Source organism: Anser cygnoides, chromosome 30 (genome assembly GCF_040182565.1).
Source record: "Anser cygnoides isolate HZ-2024a breed goose chromosome 30, Taihu_goose_T2T_genome, whole genome shotgun sequence".
Taxonomy (NCBI): Eukaryota; Metazoa; Chordata; class Aves; order Anseriformes; family Anatidae; genus Anser; species Anser cygnoides.
Genome location: NC_089902.1, coordinates 2,237,802 through 2,256,653, shown reverse-complemented (window position 1 = coordinate 2,256,653; position 18,852 = coordinate 2,237,802). Strand labels below are relative to the sequence as shown.

Here is an 18,852-nt window from a genome sequence, read left to right as displayed (position 1 = left end):
TCCTGAAGGAATTAGCTGCTGCTCTGCTGCTGCAATGGGAAAAACTCACGAAAAAACATGGTGTGAGACACAGCCTTGCAGTGCCAGGTACCAGGTCCACCAATGCTGGCCCCAAACTGTGAGAAACAAAGTAAAAATGTTACGTACAGAAGGAGAGAAGGTGGATCCTGATGATACAGGACTGCAGGCACCTGTGGGCAGTACGGACACTGACCTGTGGTCTCAAGGCTCCCTGGGTGGGGAATAGAAGAAAGAGGCCAGTGCCTGTCCTGTGCCACCTCCCCGCCAGCCCTGCCCTCCCACAGGTGGAGTATTTCTCCCTTACTCGCACACCAGCAGCGCTTTGCCTCCTCCTCCTCCACGGGGAGATGAGCCACAAACCTGGCTGTGTGTGAGGCTGTGTGCAGACCTGAGCAGAAAAAAAGCCAGTTTCATGGCATTGGGGCACCTGAAGGGTCCAGCCCCTGTGGCTGGGTCTGTTCTCTGCAGCAAAGGGCTGTCACCAAGCCCCAGCTCTGTGGTTGCTCCTGCAGCTCTGAGGACCACTCCAAGGGCATCACAGTATCAATGCTCAGGACCTAGGAGGGTCAGCCCCCCCATGGATCGCAGCAGGAGGTTGGTAGGATTCCATAGTACACAGGGACACGGACACCTCGTTGCTCTGTCTTCATGAACGTCTTTATTACAAATTGCTACAAATCCCTACCTGTAAAGCAACTACATGTTGCAAGAAACTTCTAAGTTACCACTAGGAAAGCAAATATGGGCTTGTGATGCTTTCCCTAAATCTGCACCAATAAATACTTTTTGAGGTGCTACTGGTACGACACTCATGAATCCACTTGGTGGAGGGCACAAGGCAGGGCACCTTCCCCTTCTTTCTTTGGGGCCAGTCATGATAGCTCGTGAGTAACGTGAACGTCATTGGGTAACCCTAACGACATGCCTCCGGACTGTGTTTCTGGCTTTTTCCAAGGGTAAACAACTAAGCAAAAGGGCACCAGAGGGCTGTTGGCATAACTGCCTTGAATAGAGAGAACGTCAAATAGTTGTCTACCTTGCGTGGTCTCGCACAGGACCCTGCTGTTGTGGGGTTGCTGAGAGCCGAAGCACAGCAGGTGCCGATGGCTGCCACAACGGTGCACCGGCAGCAATAGCGCACTGACCTCCAAGTCCTCCAAGCTCAAGAGCTGTGTATTCCTGTGAGCAAAAGGTCAGGCAAAGGGGGCAGGAGACCTGCTTGGAAGATCAAGGAGATCCTGGGGTGACTGAAATGGAAGAAGGAAGCATACATAATGTGGAAAAGGGGACAAGCCACTTGGGAAGAATATAGGGACCTTGTCCGAGGATGCAGGGAAGCGACAGGGAAGTCCAAGGCCCATTTGGAGTTAAATCTTGCAAGGGGTGTCAAGGACAACAAAAAGGGCTGTTTCCAACACATCAGTTGCAGAAGGAAGACAAAGGAAAATGTGGGCCCACTGCTTAATGAGGTGGGTGCCCTGGTGACAAAGGACAAAGGGAAGGCAGAATTACTGAATGCCTCCTTTGCTTCAGCCTTCACTGCTAAGACCAGCCCTCTGGAATCTCTGACCTTAGGGACAAGGGAGGAACTCTAGAGAAATGAGGACTTTCCCTTGGTTGAAGAGGATCAGCTCAGAGATCTCTTAGGCAAATGTGACACCCACAAGTCCTTGGACCCCGATGGGATACATCCATGAGTGCTGAGGGAGCTGGCGGATGTTACTGCTGGCCCACTCTCCATCACCTTTGAAAGGTCATGGAGAACAGGAGAGGTGCCTGAAGACTGGAAGAAAGCTCATGTCATGCTGGTCTTCAAAAAGGGCAAGAAGGAGGCCCCAGGCAACTACAGGCTGGTCTGCCTCACCTCCATCCCTGGAAAGGCGATGGAACAGCTCATCCTGGAGGTCATCTCCAGCATGTGGAGGAGAAGAAGGTGATCAGGAGCAGTCAGCATGGGTTCACCAAGGGAAACCGTGCTTCACCAACTTGATAGCCTTCTATGATGGAGTGACTAGGTGAGTGGGTGAGGGAGAGCAGTGGATGTTGTGTACCTTGACTTCAGCAAGGCTTTCAGCACTGTCTCCCATAACATCCTCACAGGCCAGCTCAGGAAGTGTGGGATGGATGAGTGGTCAGTGAGGTGGATTGTGAGCTGGCTGGATGGCAGAGTTCAGAGGGTTGTGCTTAGTGGAGCAGAGTCTAGTTGGAGGCCTGTAGCCAGCAGTGTCCCCCAGGGATCTACACTGAGTCCAGTCCTGGTCAACTCATTTGTCAATGACCTGGATGATGGAATAGAGTGAGTGCACCCTCAGCAGGTGTAAAGATGTGCTGTGTTTTGGGTCAAAGTGGTCTCCCTGCGTAGCATCACTGCCATGGCTGCCTGCCTGAAGCCTCCCTCCATCACCTCCCCATCCCTGGACCTGGCGGTTTCATTTCTGTACTCAGCATTGCCTCCAGCAGTGAAACCCTCATCTACAGCACGAGGAACAAGGAGCTACAGGAGGCACTGAGGATGTTATTCTAATATACAGCATTTCCCCATCAATGAGGTACCTGCACATCTTCCTCACATATACCCGGGCAAGGCAGAAGTGCCTTTATTCATGTAGTTCAAAACTGCCTTTCATTCTTCGCAATATTATTCCAATTAATGTATTTTTCTTCATCTCACTTCTATCTCACTTCTTCTACCTTTTATTTATTTATTTTTAACCCAGAGACCTGATGTACAGGTGCTGATATGCTCTTGGTAATTAACGAAATAAAGGAACCAGCAGGTAGTCATTTTCTGTGACTCTTCCTTCTCATGATTTCTCTTCAGGTACAGCAGAGGTTGTGGGATTGAAGAGCCCAGCTGCACTGTGGAGGAAAAGCAGAGATGTGGCTGAGGGACTCGAAGTTTTCTCTGCAGTAGTCTGTACCAAAAAGTTCTCCTAAGCCTCTGAATTCAGTTAAAAAGATCAAGCATGAGAAGAGCACGTACTGAGAGGAAGGCCATGAAAAGCCACCAGGACAAGGGCCAGTTTCTGCCCCTGCAGGGGACTGAGCCTGGGCAAGGCCCAGCTTGGGAAGCAGCCCTGTCGGACGTTCTTGGTGGGCAGTGAGCTGGGCAGGAGGCAGCCGTGTGCCCTGGCAGCACAGGGGGGAAGGCTGAGGGGCACCTCACCGCTGCCTGCCAGGAGCTGTAGGGACGTCAGGAAGAGCCCAGGGCCAGGCTCTGCCCCGTGGTGCACAGGGAGCCCTCCTCCTGCCACGCCGCATGCGGTGGCTGCAGCAGAGGGGACCCCCAGCCAGCCCCTGCATGGGGCTCTGCCACCCGCCTCACCCCGGCCCTCTCCAGCGCCCTCCTTGCCGCTCTCTGATGCACACCAGCACCTCCCCGTGCGTGCCGGCCAGCACGTCTGCTGAGGGCCAGTGCGGCTGCTGCAGGGGCAGGGAGCTCAGCATGGCCCTTGCAGCCCCCTGCCCTGGGCCTGCCCCTCCCCTTGCCCTCGGCCCCGGCCTTGTCTCTGCTGGCACAGCGCTCTTGGCATGCGCTTCCTGGCCTCCCCTCGCCTGTGCACAGTTGCTGCCCACTCAGGCTGCTGGCACAAACGTGTCCTCACAAGCAGCACCACCCCTTGGGCTGCTTCTCCTGGCCTCCCCCAGCTTCTGCCTTGGCTCTTGTCTCTGCTGGGTCCCACCTTCCACACCCAAAAGCGTCCCTTGGCTGTCAGCTCCCTCTCTGCTGCCCTGTGGGGTGACAGAGCCAGAGTGGGGCTTGTTACCTTTAATTGATACAGTTTTGTGTATTTGCATTGGTGATGGCAGAAAAAGACAGCTCCTTCACCAGTGATGTACATCCTTCGTCATGTTAGGACACCACTCAGCATCCTTCACTCTGCTTTATCTCATGGATGAACTGGATTAGGTATCCTTGATTACTCTGAGGCACAATGCAGTGCTTTTTGCCTTCTGACACTCCAGCACAATGCCTATGACATTCCCTTACTCTGTGCGTTGACCTGACGGGTCATTTCACATTTTTCACTTTCAAAACCTCAGTTGTACAGGGACCATTATTAAAGTGGGGCAAGCTGATGGGTTCTGCCTCAGCCATTTGAAGCACGCTATACTTGAGTTTTGAAGCCTGAGTTTGCTAAAGATGACCCAGGAAGCTAAACGGATGTTCATGTGTCTCGTAGGAATACGGGAAAGTATCATGGGTTCCCAAAGGCCATTTCAAATCTAGGTCAATCCCAGGAACCCACTGAACTAGGGTGTTGTCTTTGAAGGGGTTTCCTGTTCTGGGATGGGCTGCAGTTACAGGGACAAAGACCACTGCTGGCAGTGGAGGTGCCGTGGGAACTCCACCTGGCTCCACCGGATTTTCCCAAAGGGCTCCGGTCTCCTGCAGGACTTTTCTGACATCTGCCGGTCCAGGGAAGTGCCTCAAACACAACGGGACCACAGGAGGTTTTCCCTGGTTATGCTTATGGTCAGACAGCAAAATTCTGCCTCAATACCCAGTAATTTTTTTTTTAGTATTTAACTAATAAAGCAACTACTCATCAGCTCAAATGATTCAACCCCTTCCATAAAAAGTCTCACGTGAAGTGTAATTTCTATCATGAAGAAATGCTAATTTCCATGATCTATATTAATTGCAGGAGAAGAAATCCTGGTGTTCACCTGTACTTGCATTGTCATCACTTTGTCTATCATGGTGTGCTCCCTCATCTTCCAGGCTCAAAAGCCGTCTTCATTACAAAGACCCTGCTGAATGCCACCTTTCCAGCTGCCTGTCTGGACCTATGCACTTCCCATGGTTCTCCTGGTTTGCCCTCCCCTTACTCTTGGATCATTCAGACCGCTCTCACCAACCCAGTTGCTGCTTTGAGTTTCAGTGAGTTCCAGCTCGCCCATCTCTCACCAGTCTGTCTAATGGTTTCCTTAGCAAGAAACTCATCGTTTCTCATTGAGTTAGTATGATGTGGATTAATATTACCACTATTATTTAAAATTTAGTGTAAATCATTGTAAAATACATCATGTACAGTCATCCTTTTGGAAGGTAAACTTCACTGGAGGCAAAAATCTATATCAATAACTATCAATATCTATAGGAAAATGATGCTCCAAACTGAAATGCAACAAAATTCAGCCTTTAAAATGAGGAAAGATTTCTATTAGATGCTCTTTGAAATCTTCCTCCTTAACTACACCATGAAAGCTCTCCAATTAGCTGCACAAGTCTTGAAGACATGAAGAGAACTGTGAGAGAGATATGGCTGCTTAGGACTTTCTATGTTTTAATGAGTTCCATGGTGTATTTTGGTGCTAACTCTACTAAGCTTGGGTACTGAGAGGAGAATGATGCAACTGCTTGAGAAAGTAAAGTCAGAAGGAAAAGTTGAAGTGACTTGGAGTATTCATGGCCCCACTGAGGGCTGTTCCTAACAAAGCCTCCCCAGGGACTTGTTAGGGCACATAATTGGAGGCCATGATTCCAGACAGGCAAAGCGCTGTGCTGAGAAAAGTCTTGGTTGGTTTTGGTGAAGCAGAAGGGCCAAGGCCTGACCCCAGCCCCTGGGAGGGGAGATCCTGCACCCCCCCGTCTGGCTCAGGGCTCTTCTTGGGGTCTGTATGATGTGGTGGGCAGTGTGATGCCACGAGAAGAACTTCATTAGGACACCTCCCCACCCCTGCACAGGGTATCAAGGAAGCAGTGAGGGCCCATTGCAATGACTCTATCTCGTCTCCTCAGAAGCTCTAGCCAAGGGGACAAAAAGGTCAGGGCTGTTGGGGCCTTCCCTTCTTGCCAGCACCCTCTGCCTTCTGCTCTGTAGGCTTTCCTCTGCTGTCCCACACTTTGCCCTATTTCCTTGAAGTCTGCAGACACCCATCGCTGTCCACCACCTTGCTCTCATCCAGGACTTTCCATCATCTCAGCCATGTCTCGTCAACCCTCATCAGCTGTTACTTGATGAACACAAAGCCATGGTGTGATCACAAACACTCTTTGAGTGACCTCTGGCACCACAGCACTACCATTTGAGGGACATTTCTTCCTCCTTGTGGCCAGTGCCACACTTCCAAGGTGCACCCTATGGCAGTTTTTCTCTCCTGCTCTTTCCTACTACCAAAGAAAGCTCCATCAGGGTGGAAACCACTCCTGAAGCAGGCATCCCGACCCATCAGGCTCCTTGCGGCCTGTCAGCCAAGCAGACAGAAGTTACCTCACCAGCATTTTCCAAGGCCTGTGCCTGCTGCTGGCCTTGCAGCTTCTTGGCTAGACACAGCCAAGCCTTGGGCCTGCTGCTGTCCAGTCCTGGCCTACAGCAGAAGGGACAGGACAAGCCCTCTGCGGGCCTTCTTTGTGTCTGGGTCCTCCTGGGGATGGAGGCAGAGGGGATCTCTGAGGGGATCTTCTCTCCCCTGAGAAGAGGAGGCTCAGGGGCGACCTTATCGCTCTCTACAGTTACCTTAAAGGAGGCTGTAAAGAGGTGGGGGTTGGTCTGTTCTCCCACGTGCCTGGTGACAGGACAAGGGAGAATGGGCGAAAGTTGCGACAGGGGAGTTTTAGGTTGGATGTTAGGAAGTACTTCTTTACCGAAAGGGTTATTAAGCATTGGAACGGGCTGCCCAGGGAGGTGGTGGAGTCACCATCCCTGGAGGTCTTTAAAAGACGTTTAGATGTAGAGCTTAGCAATATGGTTTAGTGGAGTACTTAGTGTTAGGTCGGAGGTTGGACTCGATGACCTTGAGGTCTCTTCCAACCTAGAAAGCTGTGATACTGTGATACTGTGATACTGTGATCCCACAGGCAGCATGCCAAGGAGGGGCCTTCTGCTGGCCTAGCAGGGCCACTGGCAGATGTCAGCCCCAACGTGCCGATCCCAGGGAGAAGCCAAGGCTGACTTGCCACCTCCAGACACAAGGGACCTCACAGTCCCTTTCCGTGACACGTTCCTGCTGCTGCCCTATCAGCTGCAGAGACAGAAGTGACCTCCCAGTCACTGCCCCAGTCATGTTCCTCCTGCTGGGGCAGGAGATCCTGAGGCAGAGCTGACCACTTTCTCGTCCCCACGGGAATAGGGCTCACCTTTGTGGGTCAGAGAGTAAACAAAGCTTTAATGGGAAGGTTTGGTCTTCTTCTGTGGTTAGCGTATGGGAAAGCTCTTTGGTTTAGGGTCTTTTTAGGTCTGCCAAGAACTTGTCTAGGCCTCAATATAGCATTTTAATGCTAGTGTCAAGGGAAGGGATTAGGGTGAGCAAGAGAGTAATAGGAAGGGAAAGGGGCTATGGGTGAGTTTTGCTTCAAGGAATAATTTGAGTTCAAGCATTCGAGTAGGGGATTCCTGTCAGAGTGTTGGAGTAGCATTTAATTTTAGGGATTAAAGGTACTGGTTAAAATAAGGTAAGGGCCACACATGGCTGTTTTAAGTCAGTGTTACCACAGCTTTAACATTACATGAATTATCTTATTTCAGGTGGCCATGCTCCTCTTCCCACCCCAAAGTATCACATCTCTCATATCCAGAATGCTCCTGACCTCCCCATATCTTATTGGGATCAGCTTTCTGATGACATTCCTGTCCTCAGAGTATCTGTCTCACCTCTGTCGGCTACTCCATTCCTGAGAAGGAAGTGGTGTTGTAGTCAGGAGGGAAAAGGACACAAAGGTCTTTAGAAGCATCATGCAGAATGTGCCCATCAGCTCTGCACCTCCACAGAATCACACTTCCTACCTATAACTTTTGTTTCCCAAATGGCTTCTATGGATCCAGGGTTCCTTTTCCCAGGCCCTCATGCATGTTTCAGTTTTACATGTGCAGAGATGGAATAAGGAAAGCCAAGGCACGGATGGAACTGTGCTTATCAAGTGAAGCAAGGAATAACAGGAAGGGATTCTATAGATGCTTTGCTCAGAAAAGAAAGGCCAAGGAGAGTGTTCCCCCTCCGATGGATGAGAAGGGTGAACTGGTAATGACAGAGATGGAGAATGCTGAGGGACTCAGCAACGTCTTCTCCTCAGTCTTCCCTCAGTCTTCCTTCTCCTCAGTCTTCCCTGCCAGTCAGGCTTCCCAAGTCTTTCATTTCCCTGAACCCAGAGATGGAGGCCTGGGGTCAAAGTCCCACCTGCTGTAAGTGAAGAGCAAGTTTGGGAACACCAGATGAAACTCAACAAGTACAAGTCTATGGGGCCTGATGACTTGCACCCCAGGTCCTGAGGGAACTGGCTGATGTAGTTGCCAAGCCTCTCTCCATCATATTTGAAGAGTCCTGGCAGTCGGGTGAAGTCCCTGGTGACCGGAAAAAGGGAAACATCGCTCCCATTTCTAAAAAGGGTAGAAAGGATGACCCAAGGAACTCCAGAACGGTGAACCTCACCTCTGTGCCTGGCAAGATCATGGAAAAGATCCTCCTGGAATCAATGTCAAGGCACATGCAAGAGAAAGAGGTGATCTGAGACAGCCAGCATGGCTTCACCAAAGGGTAGGTTGTGCCGGACCAGCTTGGTGGCATTCTACAATGGAGTGACAAAATCAGATGACAAGGGAAGACCGACCGATGTCATCTACTTGGACTTCTGTAAGACCTTTGACACGGTCCCACCCAACATCCTGGTCTCCAAATTGGAGGGATACGCATTAGATGTTTGGACCATTGAGGGAATAAGGATTTGGCTTGAAGGTCACACCCAGAGAGTGATGGTCAGTGGCTCTATATCCAAGTGGAGGCTGGTGATGAGTGGTGTCCCTCAGGGTCTATCCTGAGACCGGTACTGTTTAATATCTTTATCAATGACAGGGACAGTGGGGTAGAGTGCACCCTCAGCAAGTGTGCAGATGACACCAAGCTGAGGGGTGTAGTTGATGCAACAGAGGAAGGGATGCCATCCAAAGGGTCCTGGACAAGCTTGAAATTTGGGTCCATGTTAACCTAAGGAGGGTCAACAAGTCCTAGTGCATGGTGCTGCACCTGGGCCGGGGAAAACCCAGGCATGGGGATAGGCTGGGAGAAGAGCTCATTGAGAGCAGCCCTGCAGAGAAGGACTGGGGGGTTCTGCTGCATGAAATGCTCAACATGAGCCAGCAGTGCGTGACTGTAGCCCAGAAGGCCAACTGTATCCTAGGCTGCATCAAGAGAAGGGCGGCAAGCAGATAGAGGCTGGTGATTGTCCCTCTCTGCTCTGCCCTTGTGAGGCCTCACCTGGAGTACTGTGTCCAGGTTTGGGGCCACCAGCACAAGAAGGATGTGGACCTCCTACAGCAAATCTAGAGGAGGGCTACAAAGATGATCAAGGGGCTGGAGCACCTCACCTGTGAAGACAGGCTGAAGGAGTTAGGTTTGTTCAGCCTGGAGAAGAGAAGGCTCCAGGGAGACCTCCTTGCAGCTTTTCAATCCTTAAAGGGGTCTTTTAAAAACAATGGAGAAGGACTCTTTACTCGGGTAGGTAATGACAGGAGGATGTGGGATTTGTCTTAAACTAAAAGAGGGGAGACCTACACTACACATCAGGAGGAAAATCTTCTCTGTAAGGGTAGTGGGGTACTGGAACAGGTTGCCCAGAGAAGTTGTGGATGCCCCATCCCTGGAGGTGTTCAAGGCCAGGCTGGATGAGGCCTTGGCCAACCTGATCTAGTGGGTGGAATCTGGGGGGAGTTCACTTAGATGATCTTTAAGGTCCTTCCAACCCAAGCCATTCTATGATTCTATGATACTAGGATGAAAATTAACTGAATCCTATCCAAAACGAGGACACAAATAGCCTAAGGGCAAGATATCTCTGTGCGTATATCAAAAGAGAGGAAAAGTGGTGATAGTTATTTAGAAAGTGTCAGACCTGAGTATGACATAGGAGCAATGGTATGGAGTCAGGGGTGGATATAGTCCGAGTTTTAGCTGGGATAGACTGAATTTTTCTTCCTAGGAGCTGGTGTGGTGCTGTGTTTTGGATGTACAGAATTAGCAAATCACAGAGTAGTTTGGGTAGGAAAGGACCTTAAAGATCCTAAAATTCCAACCCCTCTGCCGTGGGCAGAGACACCTTCCACTAGACCAGGTTGCTGAAGGCCCCATCGAAGCTGGCCTTCAAAACTTCCAGTGAGGGGGGATCCACAACATCTCTGGGCAGCCTGTTCCAGTGCCTCACCACCCTCTGAGGAAAGAACTTCTTTCGAATATCTAATCTAAACCTACCCTCTTTCAATGTAAAACCATTTCCCCTAGTCCTATCACTACGCTAGTTGATGAAGAGTCCCTCCCCAGCTTTCCTACAGCCCCCTTTAGGTAGTAGAAGGCCGCCATAAGGTCTCGCCAGAGCCTTCTTTTCTCTAGGCTGAACAACACCAAATCCCACAGCCTGTCTTCGGAGGAGAGGTGCTCCAGCCCCTTGATCATCCTCGTGGCCCTCCTCTGGATTCATTCAAATAGATCCGTGTCCTTCTTATGCTGGGGGCCCCACAGCTAAACACAATACCTGACGTGTGGCCTCACCAGGGCTGAGTAGAGAGGCACAATCACTTCCCTACTCCTGCTGACCACAGCATTCCTGGTACAAGCCCAGATGCTGTTGGCCTGCTTGGCCACCTGAGCACCCTGCTGGCTCCTATTCAGCCGACTCTCCACCAAAACCCCAAGTCCCTTTCCGATGGGCAGCATTCCACCCGCCATTCCCCAGAATTACATGGGGTTGTCGTGCCCCAAGTGCAGGACCTAGCACTTGGCCTTGTTGAACTTCATAGATTTGACCTTGGCCCATGAGTCCAGCCTATCTAGGATCCTCTGCAGAGCCCACCTACCGTCGAGCACACCAACACTCGTTTCTAACCTGGTGTTGTCTGCAAACACTGAGGGTTCACTTAAGCCCCTTGTCCAGATTATTGATGAAAATATTCCAGGAAACTGGCCCCAGAACTGAACCCTGGGGGTCACCACTAGAGAACGGCCTCCAACTCCATTTAGCTCCATGTCCCACAACTCTTTGGGCCCAGCCACCCATACAGTTTTTAATCCAAGGAAGCATATACCCGTCCAAGCCTCGAGCAGCCATTTTCTCTGGGAGAACGCTGTAGGAAACAGTTTCAGAATCTTTACTGAGGTCTAGATAAACCACATCCACAGCCACTACGTCATCCACTGAGTGCATCACTTTGACATAGAAGGAGTTTAGATTTGTCAAGTAGGACCTGACTTTGATAAAGCCCTCCTGACTGCGCCTGATCACCTGGTTGTCTTCTGAGAGTTGCATGATGGTACTCAAGATAATGTGCTCCATGAACTTCCCCGTCACTGGTCAGACTGACAGGCCTGTAGTTCCCCAGATCCTCCTTCCAGCCATTTTGTAGGTGGGCATCATATTTCCTTGTCACCAGTTGACTGGGAACACCCCTGATGGCCAGGACTGCTGATAAATGATGGAAAGCGGCTTGGTGAGCACTTCTGCCAGCTCCCTCAGTACCAAGAGGGGGATCCCATCTAGCTCCATAGAGTCATGACCATCCCGCATGAGGGATGCCATACGAGCAGTGGTGCTGCTCACCAGGAACCAGGCCAGCTTCCTACAGAGCTGCCTTACGAGGAGCATGGCCACCAAGAAGATCTGAGTTATCAGACTCAGCTCAGATCCTGTGAGATACCACACGGACAAGGGTCTAGAGCCAGCAGGAAAAGAGGTGAAGTTCTGGGACTCCCTAGGACAGCCTGGTGTGGAGAGGAGCAATGGCTGTAGCAAGGCTGAGAGTCCCAACAGAACCCAGGTCTTTGTGTCCATGGCTCTGGCTGTTGTCTCTGCCACTGAGGCCTAGGAGGAGACAGCTTATCGTGAAAGCACCAGGGCCTCATTGCCTCCTCGCCCCCAGCCATGAACTAGGCAGGGCTCGTACCATTCTCCTGCACTTGGCCATGCACATCCCCATCTCCTCCTGTCCCAGGAAGAGCCCTGAGCAGTGTGTGAAGGGAAAGGATCTCCCTTCCCAGGGGCTGGGGGTCAAGGCCTGGCCCTTCTTCTATATGGTGAAACACATCCAATTTTCCTACACATCAGTGTCATCTTCATATTGCCTTTGTCTGCTTGTCCTCCCTGCCTCCAATGTTCTGCTCTAACAAGCTCCGAGGGAGGCTGTGTCAGGGCTGGCCCTCAGGGGGACACTGCAGGAAACTTGCCTCTGACTTGGACTTGTTGAGAGATGTCTTCAATTGTCTCTCAGTGCCTGAGGTTCTTGGGGGGTCCTCTCCAAAGCCCCCCGAGGGGGGATTCCAATGCCTTGGGCTGGGCGTGTGGTGCTGAGCTGGGCCGGGCTCGTGGGAGAGAGAGAGCTCGTGGCAAGAGGGCCCTGGTGCAGAGAGACAGCTGTGCCCAGGAGCAGCTCCTGTGCACAGCGCAGCAGGGCTGGGGGCTCTGACCGCAGCTGGCACGGGGCAGGAGAGAAGGAGAGAGGGCTTGGAGGCAGTGAGGAGCGCAGCAACAGAGGGCGGCGTGTGGCAGGACAGATCTGCAGGCTCTTGGCACCGTGAGTCTCTGGCAGCAGGGCCATGCAGCTGCAGTTGCCAGAGGGGTCTTCTACAGCTGGCACATCCGATTCCTGATAGCATCTGACAGGATAGATCTCTCTCTTTCTTCAACATGAAGTAGAGTCTGCCATTCCTCCTGGCTTCTCCACCTGGCCATGCTGCTGCTGGTCTTGTTCCCAGGCTGCCTGGGGATGGGGGTTTCACATGCCCATAGAGCATAGAGTGAGCCCTCGGTGTGCTTTGGGGAACGGGAGTACGGGGACAGGGTGAGGGGTCTGGAGATGGGCACGTTGAGCCCTGATTCAGCAGTGTCCTAGTTCTTTTCAGGTGAACATGTAGTTATCCCGCCGCTCATAGACATGCCAGCAGAAGAGACCAGCCTTTCTTGACAGACTGGCTGTCCACTCGGAAGGGCAGTCTGCACTAAAGGGACAGTCCCTTTTTATGTGAGGATCGACAAGGTTTCACTTGGAGTACAGAAGGAACGAAAATATAAAAGAAAAAAGAAACAGAAATTCTAACAGCCCTGCTATGCAGTTGGGTGAATTTGGAACAGCAATGTGGATAATCACTTGATATCAGGAGTGAATTTAATCAGGGATTACCACATGTTCCCCTTTCCTTATTGTTATAAGTGAGGACTGATTACTACATTGACCACAGCAAAGTCCCCTTATTCCAGGGACACCCTCAGTCAGTGTCAGTTAAAACTCATGAAAGGGACCTGACCAATGTCTGCTTGAGAGGACAAAATGGAATTAGTTATTATCAGGTAATTCTGTACTATCTTACTGTGCTTTTGCTCCATGGGCAGGACCCCATCCCAGAAGCAGCAAATGGCCAACAGCAGCTCTGTGAGCGAGTTCCTCCTGCTGGCATTCGCAGACACGTGCGAGCTGCAGCTCCTGCACTTCGGGCTCTTCCTGGGCATCTACCTGGCTGCCCTCCTGGGCAACGGCCTCATCCTCACCGCCGTAGCCTGCCACCACCGCCTCCACACCCCCATGGACTTCTTCCTCCTCAACCTCGCCCTCCTCGACCTGGGATCCATCTCCACCACTCTCCCCAAAGCCATGGCCAATGCCCTCTGGGACACCAGGGTCATCTCCTATCAAGGGTGTGCCGCACAGGTTTTTTTCTGTCTATTTGGTTGTAGCAGAGTTTTCCCTTCTCACCCTGATGTCCTATGACCGCTAAGTGTTCATTTGCAAGCCCCTGCACTACGGGAGCCTCGTGAGCAGCAGAGCTTGTGCCCAGATGGCAGCAGCTGCCTGGGGCAGTGGCTTTCTCAATGCTGTCCTGCACACGGCCACTACATTTCCCTGCCCCTCTGCCAAGGCAATGCTGTGGACCAGTTCTTCTGTGAAATCCCCCAGATCCTCAAGCTCTCCTGCTCAGACGCCAACCTCAGGGAAGTTGTGGCACTTGTGTTTAGCGTTTGTTTAGTCTTTGCTTGTTTTGTCTTCATTGTGCTGTCCTATGTGCAGATCTTCAGAGCGGTGCTGAGGATGCCCTCTGAGCAGGGCCGGCACAAAGCCTTCTCCACGTGCCTCCCTCACCTGGCTGTGGTCTCCCTGTTTGTCAGCACTGCCATGGTTGCCTACCTGAAGCCCCCCTCTGTCTCCTCACCATCCCTGGACCTGGTGGTGGCAGTTTTATATGTGGTGGTACCTCCTGCAGTGAACCCGCTCATCTACAGCATGAGGAACCAGGACCTGAAAGCCACACTGAAGAAACTGATTCTAGTGGTAATATTTACTTAGCAATGATTTGGCTATCTCACTTTTCTAGTTTTATTCAAGTTAATTTCAGGCAATCTTTGACCTTGTGTCCTGGTTCCAGTTAGGACAGAGTTAAGTAGCTCATAGTAGCTGGTAGGGTGCTATGTTTTGGATTAGGATGAGAAGAGCGCTGATAACATGCTGATGTTTTAATTGTTGCAGAGCAGTGTTTACACCAGGCCAAGGACTTTTCGGCTTCTCGCTCTGTCCTGCCAGCAAACAGGCTGGGGGTGCAGCAGGAGCTGGGAGGGGACAGACCCAGGACAGCTGACCCAAACTGGCCAAAGGGGTATTCCATACCCTCTGACGTCATGCCAAACAATATATAGGGGTGGCTGGCCGGGGTGGGGGGCCGGCTGCTCGGGGATAGGCTGGGCATCGGTCAGCGGGTGGTGAGCAATTGCATTGTGCATCACTTGTTTTCTTACACATTATTATTGTTAATACTATTATCATTATCACTATTATTATTATTGTTATTATTATATTCCTTATATTCCTTATATTATTATATTCCTGTCTTAATAAACTGTCTTTATCTCAACTCACCGGCTTCACTTTCCCGTTTCTCTCCCCCATCCCAGAGAGGGAGGGGGGAGGGCGAGCGAACGGCTGTGTGGTGTTTAGCTGCCAGCCGGGTTAAACCACAACAGTCCTTTTGGCGCCCAACGTGGGGCCCGAAGGGTTGAGATATCGACCAATTTGTCCAGAGTGTTTTAAACTAGAATTGGTATAAGTATTGGACCTGCTTAATAGTTGCTAGTCACGATGTTGATTGCCTTAATCTCCGGTCTGCTGTACCTGTTTTCCAAATTGAGTTTTATGGTGCGTTACTTTCTGTATGTGCTCCCTGTCATGCTGTTTATCCTTTCCGGGCCCTGGTTTAAGATTGTTATGGTACTGTGCGGTGTAACAATGGCTTATGAAATGATGAAATATCTGGTCACGACTTTAACCTGGTATTTGTACTCAGCACTGACGTCGACTCTATACTTTGGAACCCATATCTCGGAAACTATTAGCAATTACACCTATTGCCTGTTTTCGTTAGGGAGCCAATCTGTGAAGGGGACAGGGGAAGACATTTCCCTACCTGTTCACTCTCCCTTTCTCCTTCACCACCACCCTCTTATCCCCCGAGCTAGTTACGGTGGTTCTCCGAGATGTTGAATATCCTTGGGATACTCAGACCAGCCTGCTCTTGTTGTTATGTCTCCTGAATGCGCTTCAGGTTTTGTTGAGGTTTAAACAACTACTTAGGAATCTCATCCGGAGATCTGTCTTGAGGCGGGATAGTTGCGAGTGGCAGGGAGTGTGGGAGGATATGGGCAGGTTTCTAGAGCAGTGGGCACCTCCAGTGTTTTGGACATTCACCCCTGAACAACTGCAAAATCCTAAAAAGCTGGCAGAATGCTTGAAAAAAAGGTGTCATGACTCTGGCAGTTCCAAAGTGACACAAATCACTGTAGCGTGCTGGGGTCTGGCTTGTTCCTATCGAGCTGCAATTGATGCTACTAGCAACCTAGCTCCAGCTCCTGCAGCCGCTCCAGTTCCAGCTCCTGCAGCCGCTCCAGCTCCTGCAGCCACTCCAGCTCCAGCTCCTGCAGCCGCCCCAGCTCCTGCAGCCGCTCCTGCTCCTGCAGCCGCTCCAGCTCCTGCAGCCGCTCCAGCTCCTGCAGCCGCTCCAGCTCCAGCTCCTGCAGCCGCTCCGGCTCCAGCCCCTGCAGCAGCTCCGGCTCCTGCAGCTGCTCCCACTCCTGTGTCTGGGTCAGAGAAACGAGCTGTAGCAGTGCAAGTTGACCCCGCAGAGGGTATTCCAACCCCTGTGGCAGACCCTGTGTCTGGGTCAGAGAAACGAGCTGTAGCAGTGCAAGTTGCCCCTGTAGACAAGGTGAAAAAATGGTATAGAAGCTCAGGTCGTTTAGAACGCAGACAGTCTTCTGCTAAGTCTGGGCATAGTGAAGACGAGGCTGGGCCATCAAAGGTGCAGGAGGATGAAGATGAGGATGAGGATGTCGAAAAATCAACATTAACTACCCGGACTCTATACCAGCGTGAGCTACGAGATGTGCGAAAAGATTTTGGTCGCTGTATAGGTGAGCAGCTTGTCACCTGGCTGCTCCGGTGCTGGGACACCGGAGCCAATTGTGTGGAATTAGAGGGCAAGGAAGCCAGGCGGCTGGGATCCCTTGCTAGGGACGCAGGCATTGACAAAGCAATTGGAGATGGAGCACGATCTCGCAGTCTCTGGAGGCGTCTCCTGTCAGCTGTGCAGGAAAAGTATCCCTTCAAGGAAGAACATGTATGTCTACCAGGCAAATGGACCACCATGGAGAAGGGAATTCAGTACCTGAGGGAATTGGCCGTACGGGAAGTAATTTATAAGGACCTAGATGACGCACAAACATCCGCAGATCCAGATGAAGTCCGGTGTACAACACCCATGTGGCGGAAGTTTGTACGGAGTGCACCATCATCATATGACAGCTCATTGACAATACTAACCTGGAAAGAGGAGGAGAATCCCCCAGTGAATGAAGTGGCTAAAATACTCCGGCAGTACGAAGGAAATCTCTCCTCTTCCCTACAGGCCTGTGGAGAAACTCTCTGAAGAGGTCCACCAACTTAAAGAGAATTTATCTTCCCCTCCACCTGAATGAACCAGTGTCCACCAGCTAAAAGAGAATACTTTGGAGAAACTTTCTGAAAAGGTCCACCAACTTGAAGAGAGTTTATTTTCCTCCCCACCTGTACAAACCAGTGTCTCAGCTATTAGGGGTAAACGTTCATCTATGCAAGGAAGACAATATGGTGGGCACACACACCGCGCCACCCTGTGGTTTTACCTACGTGACCATGGAGAGGACATGAGAAAATGGGATGGAAAATCTACTGCGACCCTAGAGGCACGGGTACGTGAATTGCAAACGAAAACAATTGGGAAAAAGGGGTTCTCTGAAAAGTTTGCTGCTCCAACTTCCAGCAGGCAGTCCTTTAAACACAGAAATGAAGATTCTGACCAGGACTAGAGGGGCCCTGCCTCCGGCCAGGGGGAGGAAAGGGACAATCGAGTTTATTGGACTGTTTGGATTCGATGGCCTGGCACGTCAGACGCACAGAAGTATAAGGCTTTGGTAGACACCGGTGCACAATGTACTCTAATGCCATCAAGCTATAAAGGGCCAGAGCCCATCTGCATTTATGGTGTGACGGGGGGAATCCCAGCAGCTAACGGTATTGGAGGCTGAAGTGAGTCTAACCGGCAATGAGTGGCAAAAGCACCGTATTGTGACTGGCCCAGATGCTCTGTGCATCCTTGGCATAGACTATCTTAGAAGAGGATATTTCAAGGACCCAAAAGGGTTCCGCTGGGCTTTTGGCATAGCTGCCTTAGAGACAGAGGACATTAAACAGTTGTCTACCTCTCCCGGTCTCTCAGAGGACCCTTCTGTTGTGGGGTTGCTGAGGGTTGAAGAACAGCAAGTGCCGATTGCTACCACAACTCTGCACCGGCGGCAATATCGCACCAACCGGGACTCCCTGAGTCCCATCCATAAGCTAATTCATCAACTGGAGAGCCAAGGAGTGATCAGCAAGGCTCATTCACCTTTTAATAGTCCCATATGGCCAGTGCGAAAGTCTAATGGTGAGTGGAGACTAACAGTGGACTATCGTGGCCTGAACGAAGTCACGCCACCACTGAGTGCTGCAGTGCCGGACATGCTAGAACTCCAGTATGAACTGGAATCAAAGGCAGCCAAGTGGTATGTCACAATTGATATCGCTAATGCATTTTTCTCCATCCCTCTAGCAGCACAGTGCAGGCCACAGTTTGCTTTCACTTGGAGGGGAGTCCAATATACTAGGAATCGGCTGCCTCAGGGGTGGAAACACAGCCCTACCATTTGCCATGGACTGATCCAGTCTGCGCTGGAGCAGGGGGAAGCTCCTGAACACCTGCAGTACATCGATGACATCATTGTGTGGGGTGACACTGCAGAGGAAGTTTTCGAGAAAGGGAAGAAAATAGTCCAAATCCTTCTGAAGGCCAGTTTTGCCATAAAACCGAATAAAGTTAAAGGACCTGCACGAGAGATCCAGTTTTTAGGAATAAAATGGCAAGATGGACGTCGTCAAATCCCAATGGATGTGATCAACAAAATAACAGCTATGTCTCCACCAACTAGCAAAAAAGAAACACAAACTTTCCTAGGTGTCGTGGGGTTTTGGAGAATGCATATTCCAAATTACAGTCTGATTGTAAACCCGCTCTACCAAGTAACCCGTAAGAAGAATGCTTTTGAATGGGGCCCTGAGCAACGACAAGCCTTTGAACAAATTAAGCAGGAAATAGTTCATGCAGTAGCCCTCGGGCCAGTCCGAACAGGACCAGATGTAAAGAATGTGCTCTACACCGCAGCCGGGGAGAATGGTCCCACCTGGAGCCTCTGGCAGAAAGAACCTGGGGAAACTCGAGGTCGACCCCTGGGGTTTTGGAGTCGGGGATACAGAGCATCTGAGGCCTGCTATACTCCAACTGAAAAGGAGATAT

The 18,852-nt window shown here is 51.1% G+C and overlaps 1 pseudogene; it reads left to right on the top strand.

The window, feature by feature from the left end:
* The first annotated feature begins 9,300 nt into the window (after nt 1-9,300).
* LOC136787657 (olfactory receptor 14J1-like) lies at nt 9,301-14,282 on the top strand (annotated as a pseudogene).
* Nucleotides 14,283-18,852: the final 4,570 nt, after the last annotated feature.